This window comes from Elaeis guineensis, chromosome 15 (assembly GCF_000442705.2).
Source record: "Elaeis guineensis isolate ETL-2024a chromosome 15, EG11, whole genome shotgun sequence".
Lineage (NCBI taxonomy): Eukaryota > Viridiplantae > Streptophyta > Magnoliopsida > Arecales > Arecaceae > Elaeis > Elaeis guineensis.
In genome coordinates, this window is record NC_026007.2 from 35191957 (window position 1) to 35201736 (window position 9780).

A 9780-nucleotide genomic window follows, 5' to 3' on the forward strand; every position below is an offset into this window, starting at 1 on the left:
TGTATTCCAACCAAGTATGGACTTTGGTTGATGCACCAGAAGGTGTGACCCCTATTGGATGCAAATGGGTCTATAAGAAAAAGATTGGAGTGGATGGCCAAGTTGAAACCTATAAAGCTAGATTAATAGCCAAAGGTTTCAGGCAAAAATAGGGTATTGATTATGATAAAATATTTTCACCTGTTGCCATGCTCAAATCTATACGGATTATTCTTGCAATAGCAGCATACCATTATTATGAGATTTGGCAAATGGATGTGAAGACCGCCTTCCTTAATGGTTATCTTGAGGAAGAGGTTTACATGTCTCAGCCAGAAGGATTTATCTCAAAAGGGAGAGAAAATCATGTATGCAAGCTTAAGAAATCTATTTATGGATTAAAACAGGTCTTGAGGAGTTGGAACATCCGATTTGATGTTACAGTCAAAGAGTTTGGCTTTATCAAAAATGTGGATGAACCTTGTGTATACAAGAAGACTAGTGGGAGTGCCATTATCTTCTTATTTTTATATGTGGATGGCATACTTCTTATTGGAAATGATATCCCAATGTTACAATCGGTCAAGACATGGCTATCAAGTAAGTTTTCCATGAAGGATTTGGGTGAAGCATCCTATATACTAGGTATAAAGATCTATAGGGATAGATCTAAGAGGATGTTAGGCTTGTCCCAATCCAGGTACATAGACTTAGTGCTAAAGAGGTTTAGCATGGATGGAAGTAAAAGAGGTTATTTACCCATAAGTCAAGGCATACATCTCTCTAAAAGGATGTCTCCTAAAACACCGGAAGAGAGAAATAGAATGAGTTCTATTCCCTATGCTTCGGCAGTAGGGTCGATCATGTATGCTATGCTATGTACTAGGCCTGATGTTGCCTATGCCTTAGGCATAGTTAGTAGATTTCAGGCTGATCTAGGAGAAGATCATTGGAAAGCAGTGAAAAATATTCTTAAGTACCTAAGAAGGACTAAAGATATTTTTCTAGTATATGGAGGATCTGATTTAAAACTAGAAAGTTATTCTGACTCTAGTTTCCAATCAGACCCTGATGATAGTAAGTCCACTTCAGGGTATGTCTTTACTCTTAATGGTGGAGCTGTTAGTTGAAAAAGTTCCAAGCAGCAGACTGTAGCTGACTCAACCACTGAGGCAGAATATATAGCTGCAAGTGAAGCCGTCAAGCAAGCTGTCTGGATGAAGAAGTTCATCACTGAGTTGGGTGTCGTTCCTGAGATTAAGAATCCAGTACCACTTTACTGTGATAATACTGGAGCAGTTGCTCAAGCAAAGGAACCAAGGTCTCATCATAAATCCAAGCACATTCTAAGATGCTTCCATCTCGTTCGTGAAATAATCAAAAGATAAGATGTTGTCATTGAACGAGTAGAAACAAAGAATAACATAGCAGACCCATTCACACAGACTACACACGAGCCCAACTTTGGTTGGTCAACCCATGTGCATCTATGGGTAGGTTCATAACCAGTTGTTTCTCTAAATAACTTCTAGTAATTAATTTTTCCCCAGAACCTAATCAGTAGGCTTTGGCCTCCATTGAAAAAATCTGGTTAAGTCCAACCATTAACATGATTAGATTTGGTGAATCAAACCAATAAATGATAAGGTCCGACTTTGGCCAGCCAATCTGACCACCATCAGAAAGACTCAACCAAATTATCATATTATGAATAATAATTCCATTAGTCAATAAGCACCAAGCCTTTGGGCCTCCAATGATTATTAAACTAATGGACTCATTATCACTCACTTAATGGGAGGCTATGACTTAGTTATCACTATAACTTAATCACTTTTAGGGATCTAATAATTTTTGAAGATTTTTATTAAAGGATAGAAGAGAAGAAATTAACCAGTCAATTTCAATCCTCCCACTGACTTCATCAAGTCAGATTAAAAAGGATTTAATTAAAGCCGGCATTAGGAGCACCTAAATCAGTCACACTGATTTACCTAATGACATGGGTGAGCCCTAATCACCAAATGATCTAATCAAAACCTAACTCATCAGGTTGGCCAGGTAAGTAAGATCAGTGGTGAAGATAAGCCATTAACTCGTCAGAGATCGAATCAATGCGAGTAGCTCCCACTTAAAAACCACTGGTCAGACTGTCGAACTTACCTTAGACACCAATCGGTTCATTAGTTTTAATTTGATCAACTTAGTAAATAGGGTTCTGATGCGTAGTCATTGATAGCACCAAAAATAACTCTACTCACTACGTAAGTAGGATGAGTCGAGATCGTATCCTCAGGGACCTTGGGCTAAGTTGAGATTGTAAAATAAAAGAAAGAAGTATTATTTTGATTTAAAAAATAAATTATCTTAAAATTGATGTAATTAGAAAATAAAGAGCTCGAGAGTTTTGAATTAATTTTGCACTAGTAGAGTTGTATCTCTTTTTTTTAATTAAATAGATGTGATTAATCTTAAAAAAAATATCTATCTTTTCTCGGCACACTCCGTACCCGTAGATCACGGTACGTCTCCAAAAAGTACTAGGTAAACAACTCTTCTTTTCTCGACACGCCCCGTATCCGTAGATCACGGCGCATCTCCGAAAAGTAAAAGTTATTCCTAATATTAATCTAACAGGAAAGCATAAATAAAAGCATATGAAAGAGAGTAAATAAAGAACTCATAACGATTTAAATAAAAAGTATAATCTTTATTGCATATAAAGAAATACAAGAAAGTTTAGAACAATAAACTCACTCTGTGTCGTTACAAAATTTCTTCTCCACTCCCAAGACTGCTAGCCTAGCTGCTCATGGAGTAGTCCCTTTCTTTTCCTCTATGCAAGGCTCTAGAAGAATTTCTGAAATCCTCCTCAAATGGGAGTACAAGAGCCTTTTTATAGGTGTTAGGAGGGAGGAGTTTTACATGATTTTCAGATGTGGGACTAAAGAAAATACTAAGGACTAAAAGATGGATGGATGAGATGGAAAGATCACAAGCAGATAAAGAAAATAAAATTCTTCCTCTTGAAGTATTTCCAAGTATTATATTTTTTTCTTTAATTTTCAGATCCATCTGCTATCATGAGCGTCCGTCTGTTCGCCACTGTGTCCGCCAGCACAAACTCCCCGCGAACCCGCCATGCCGCGCGCCCGCAATGCCGCGCACCCGCAATCTTCTTTCACGGACCTGTTAGCTGTTAGGAAACCACTTACGCTCCTTTTTTGAATAGAAAATTACAAAAAGAAACTTTTGTTTCTTTAAAATGATGCTTATATCTTTTTTGAGTTCCTTGCATAGTATCTTCATTTTCTATAATACCGTATGCATCTTTCTTTTTATTTTAATTTTATTTTAAGTCTAATTTTTTTCAAACTTGAGTCTTTTTAATCTGTGAATCGGACTCTTTGTATCGGTGATCACCTTTCCTGTAAAACATAAAAAGAAGCATCAAATTCTTAATAAATAAAATAAATTAAATATAATTTTTTACTTTAAATGACTTAAATTAAGTGTTTATCACACCCTCCAACTTGAATTTTGCTCGTCCTCAAGTAAAATAGATATATCAGCATTGTATACCGACTCGGTCTTGAATAAAAAGTTAGGTTAGACATCCCAAAAGGTAGATGATACCTGGTCAGACCATTAAAGAGATACTTCATTGGATTATCAATTTGATCCAATTAGTGGCTGAGTATTAACTAAAAAAATTTCAAGAGCTTTTCTTTCACCAACTCTCCACTTTACTCTTTAAATCCTCTAACTTAATGTGAGAGAGGTTTATTATCTTCTTGCAATTTAGTCCCTTTATTATCCACTATTTTTTTTTTAACATTGCCCATTTTTTTACGCAAACTACAATGCTTACTTAGGCGAAGGGGTCCGGTTACTCAGTAGAAAATCAATATTTTTTTTTTAAAAGTAAATTTTAAGAAGAATTTTTGCATACCTCGACCTTTCCACCCAATCTCTCATGAAGCAGATTCTTTATTGAGATCAGTAAGAAGAGGGTTGTAGAATCATTCCTAAAATTTGGTCTAGTCTAAACCTTATCATTCATTGGGTTTTCTTAATAATTTATTCCTTAATATCTCTAAAATTATCTTGACCGTTAATCATTCATTGATTAGGATGCCTAATTGACTCTTAATCAAAATAAAATTTGAATACACAAAACTAATTATTTCTGACCATACTCGAGGATTTGATTAATTTCCTTCCTTCCTAAACTTAATCTACATTATCCTCAATGGAGTAGGAAAGCAAAGAAAATAAAAGGAGAGAGTGCACCTGGGATAATTTTGCTTCGAAAGTTGAAGATAGCTTCATTGATTAATAGGCTCTTGTTCTAAATTTCTGCAGCTGCAGTAAAGTAAAAAAATATATATATATGAAATCATTGGGTTGCCTCCCAACAAGCGCTAAGTTTTACATCTTCAGCCAGATGTCAAGTTTATTATTCATTATAAAGTGGATCACACAGGTAGATGGTGTCGATTCGTTCTTTATGTGTAATTTTATCTACATATGGCTTCAAACGTTGGCCGTTTACCTTAAATGTATTGCCATTCTGGGGGTTATGAATTTCAATTGCTCCATGTGGGAATATTTGTGTGACAATGAAAGGTCCATCCCATCGGGATCGAAGTTTATCGGGAAAAAGGCGTAACCTGAAATTGAAAAGCTATACCTTTTGATTTAGCTCAAATGATTTTCTAGAGATATATTTGTCATGAAATACTTTGGTTCGAGCCTTGTAAATTCGTGAACTCTCGTATGCATCATTGCGAAGTTCTTCCAGTTCATTGATTTACAACCTTCGATTAGAACCTGCATTCTTCATATTAAAATTAAACATTCGTATGGCCCAGAGTGCACGATGTTCTAATTCAACCGACAGATGGAAAGCTTTGCCATAAACTAATCGGTAGGGTGACATACCGATAGGAGTTTTAAAAGCTATACGGTAAGCCCATAATGCATCATCTAAGCGAAGAGACCAATCTTTTCTATCGGACCTAACTATCTTTTCTAGGATATGTTTAATCTCCCTATTTGACACCTCTACTTGACCATTAGTTTGGGGGTGATATGGTGTGGCCACTTTGTGTGTAATATTATATTTTTTCATAAGTGTTTCAAAATATTTATTCGTAAAATGAGTCCCTCCATCACTAATGATCACCCTTGGGAAGCCAAATCGACTAATGATGTTTTATTGGATAAAACTAGTTACAACTTTATTATCATTATTCTGTGTAGCTATTGCCTCAACCCATTTTGACACGTAATCAATTACCACCAGAATATATTCGAATCCAAATGAGGCTGGAAAAAGTCCCATGAAATCAATCCCCCAAACATCGAAGATTTCTACTACTAAAATGGGGGTCAGCGGCATCATATCCTTCTTAGATAAATTTCCTGTTTGCTGATATTGCAGACAACTTCGACCAAATTCATGTGCATCCTTGAAAAGCGTTGGCCAATAAAACCCACTCTGCAGCACTTTTGCTATAGTTTTTCTTCCACTAAAATGTCTCCCACATATCGAAGAATGGCAAAAAGTGAGAATGCTTTGGAATTCACTCTCGGAGACAGAAACGGTGAATAACTTGGTCAAGACAGTATTTGAATAGTTCAAGTTCCTCCCAGAAATAATGTTTAATTTGCGAGAAAAATCGATCTTTTTCTTGTTTTGTCCAGTGAGAAGGTACTTGTCCTGTTGACAAGTAATTGACAATATGGGCAAACCATGGAGGACGGCTAGAGGAGATTGCAAAAAGTTGTTCGTCAGAAAATTTCTCTTTGACCTCATCTATGCCTATCATGTGTTCAACTAAGATCCTGGAGATGTGATCAGCTACCCCATTCTCAGAACCCTTCTTATCTCAGATTTCCAGATCAAATTCTTGTAAAAGAAGGATCCATCTGATCAAACACGGTTTAGTATCTTTCTTTGAGAGGAGATGTTTCAGAGCCGCATGATCAGAGTAAACTAGAACCTTAGACCCTAACAGATATGAGCAAAACTTTTCAAGGGCGAACACTACTGCTAGTAGCTCTTTTTCTGTTGTGGTGTAGTTTAATTGGGCATCGAAAAGAGTCTTGCTAGCATAATAGATCACATGTGGCTCCTTATTGATTTTTTGGCCTAAGACGGCACCTATTGCAAAGTCAGAGGCATCACACATAATCTCAAATGGAATGGACCAGTCAGGGGGTTTTATTATGGGTGCTGTTGTCAGGACTGTTCGTAATGTGTTGAATGCTTTCAAACAGTCTTCGTCAAAGACAAATGGTGTGTCCTTGGCCAACAGATTGTACAGGGGTCTTGAAATCTTGCTAAAGTCTTTGATGAAGCATCTATAAAATCCGGCATAACCTAAGAAGGATCGTATTTGTCGAACCGAAGTAGGGGATGGTAGTTTTGAAATGACCTCAACTTTGGCTTTATCTATCTCGATCCCTCTTTCAGAAATAATATGTCCTAATACAATTCCTTTCCGCACCATGAAATGGCTCTTTTTCCAACTTAGGACGAGATTTGTCTCCATACACCGTTTAAGAACTTTGAAAAGATTATGGAGACAATCCTCAAAGGTGGTTCCAAACACAAAAAAATCATCCATAAAAACTTCAAGACATTTGTTCACCATATCCAAAAAAATGGCCAGTATGCACCGTTGAAATATAGCGGGTGCATTGCAGAGCCCGAATGGCATACGCCGAAAAGCGAAGGTGCCATAGGGGCGGGTGAAGGTAGTCTTTTCTTGGTCATTCGAAAATACAGGTACTTGATTGTACCCTGAATAACCATCAAAAAAATAGAAGAAACTTTGTCCTGCTAACCGTTCTAAGATTTGATCGATGAAGGGCAATGAAAAATGGTCCTTCCTAGTAACGGTATTTAATTTTCTATAATCTATGCATACTCGCTATCCAGATGATATGCGAGTGGAAAGTAGTTCACCTTCTTCATTCTCAACCACAGTAATACCTGATTTCTTAGGTACTACTTGAGTGGGACTGACCCATTTACTATCAGATATGGGGTAGATGATTCCAACATCTAACCACTTTACCACTTCTTTCTTTACTACTTCACGCATGTTTGGGTTCAATCTTCTCTGCATATCTCGATGGGATTTGGCATTTGCCTCAAAATGAATATGGTGCATACAAATGGAGGAGTTAATTCCTTTTAAATCAGTAATGGACCAATCGATAGCCTCTTTGTGTTCCTTCAGAATACCAACCAATTGTGCTTCTTGATTAGGGGTCAAGTCTGATGCAATGATTGCCGGGAGGGTGTCATTGGGTCCTAGAAATACATACTTGAGCGTAGCAGGAAGGGGTTTCAATTCTAACGTAGGTGGTAATTCTAAAGATGGGACTATTGGTGTACTGGCTAATATGGGCAATGGCTCATACTTGATTATCCATGGAGGAGTGGTTTTATCGTGTGGTGTATCCAACAAGGTGTTAACTTCTTTCATATATCCCTCAAAGTCATACACTCCAAAGTGAGCCAAGCAAGTATCTAAGGGGTCTGGTGCTAGAATTATGGGTGTTGCATCTTCTATAATGCTTCTAGTGTATCTACTTCGAAGCAACTATCCATTGATGGTCCTTGGAAAGTACCAAACACATTCAGTCTCAGTTTCTTATTCCCAAACGATACGTCCTTGACTCCTATCCTATAATTAATGCATGCATTTGCCGTAGCTAGGAAGGGTCGTCCTAAGATAATGAAAATTTATCTTGGGTTGCCACTTAGTTCTATGTCGAGAATCAAAAAATCAACTGAAAAGTAAAACTCATCTACCTTGACCAAGACATCCTCAAGCATTCCACGTGGTTCCTTAATTGATCTGTCGGCTAATTGCAGTATGACTGATGTGGGTTTCAGTTCTCCGAATCCAAAAAATTCATACACCGAACTAGGTAAAAGATTCACACTTGCTCCTAAGTCCAGAAGAGCTTTTTCAATGTGATAATCTCCTATAACACAGGAAATGATGGGGGCTCCTGGGTCCTTAAGCTTTGCAGGAGTAGCATGCTGGAAGACAGAACTAGCCTGTTCAGTGAGACATACTTTCTTTGGGATTTGTGATCTAGATTTATATTTTTAGGTGCACAAATCCTTCAAAAATTTGGCATAAGCAGGGACCTGTTTGATTATGTCTAGAAGGGAAAGATTAATTTGGACTTGCTTAAACAATTCTAACATCTCGTCGAGTCTTCCTCCCTTCTTATCTGCAGGAATAGGGGCTTTCAGGGCATCCGAAAATGGGACTTTAGGCAAGTAAGATGATTTCGGTGCAGTTGGTTCATTTTCTATTTTAAGGTCCTCCTTGTTCTTGGGTGATTTGGCTTTGGTTAGAGGTTTAAGGTCGGTCTCATTGGTTTTACTAGTGTGTTCAATGACCTTCCCACTTCTCAGAGTCATGATTGATTTAGCATGTTCAGAAAAAGCTTCTGGGGTATTAGAGCTCTCAATCACAAATTGCCCTCTTGGGTTACTCTCGGGTTGGCTAGATAATTTTTTTCCTTCCCTCCTACTGAATGCAGTTGCTAGTTGACCTATTTGGATCTCTAGCTTAGCAATGGATTGTGTGTGGAAGTTAAGGATCTGAGTGTTGACTTCTAATCGTTCTAGTACTTTCAGAACTTTTTTCTCAAAAGCTGAGCTATGACCAGTAGTAGACAGTTGAGAAGCATTTTGAAATTGATGGTATGGTCCATGCCTATATGTTGGGTCCTGATATTGAGGTCGAGGTACGGTAGGGCCAACCACTGGTTATGGTCTCTAGGAAAAATTTGGATGGTTTCTCTAGCCAGGGTTTTAAGTGTTCGAATATGGATCGTTTCCTGGTCTGCGAGCTTGTTGGACTTGAGCTTGCTGAACTTGCTCGTGCACAAACTCAGAAAATTGAGGTGTGGCTAGGCATTCACTAACAAAATGGTTTGGACTTGCACACAATGCACAAACTTCTTGGATTGGGTTAGGTGGAATCGAGGATTGTCCAGTATTTAGAAGACGGTCTAATTTTTGGGATAGTTCATCTACGTTACTGTGGATATCTATGACGTTTTCAATCTGATAAATTCTACTTCTTTTTTGTTGAAGCATAGGTTGTACTCTAGAGGTGGCAGACATATGATGTAGAAAATTCTCACTAAGTGTTTCAAAGAGCTGCCAGACTTCATCCTCACTCTTTAGCATGAATGTCCCACCACATGATGCATCAACCATTTGTCAGTGTTTCTTCGATAGACCATCATAAAAATACTGACAAAGTTGCCATTTAGGGACAGCATGGTGTGGACATTTACGAATGAGGTCCCTTAACCTTTCCCATGTCTCATGAAAAAGTTCACCCTCCAATTGGGAAAAACTAGTGATAGCTTTTCTAATTTGATTTGTTTTTCCAATTGGAAAGTATTTCTTGAGAAATTCTCTCTGAAGATGATCCCAAGTTGAAATGGTTATAGAGTCTAAGGAGTTTAACCAATGCTTGGCTTTGTCTTTAAGTGAGAAAGGAAACAGTTTCAACCTAAGGGCATCATCAGAGAAGTTTTGAATTTTTACTGTGGAACAAATTTCAAGAAATTCATCCAAGTGTTTGTATGGGTCCTCGTTACTAAGTCCATAGAATGATGGAAACATTTGAATAATGCTAGACTTAATCTCATATTGGGTAGCTTCTACTGAAGGTGCTTGAATGCATGGAGAGTAGGTATACGAGGATGGAGTGAAATATTCTCTCAATGAGCGTGGAAGATTAACCTCAT

At 37.6% G+C, this 9780-nt stretch overlaps 1 non-coding gene across 1 annotated transcript; it reads left to right on the plus strand.

The window, feature by feature from the left end:
• Window positions 1-9299: 9299 nt before the first annotated feature.
• LOC140854211 (small nucleolar RNA R71) lies at window positions 9300-9405 on the plus strand. The gene has a single exon (XR_012137344.1). It is a non-coding gene; the product is annotated as a small nucleolar RNA R71 (small nucleolar RNA).
• Window positions 9406-9780: the final 375 nt, after the last annotated feature.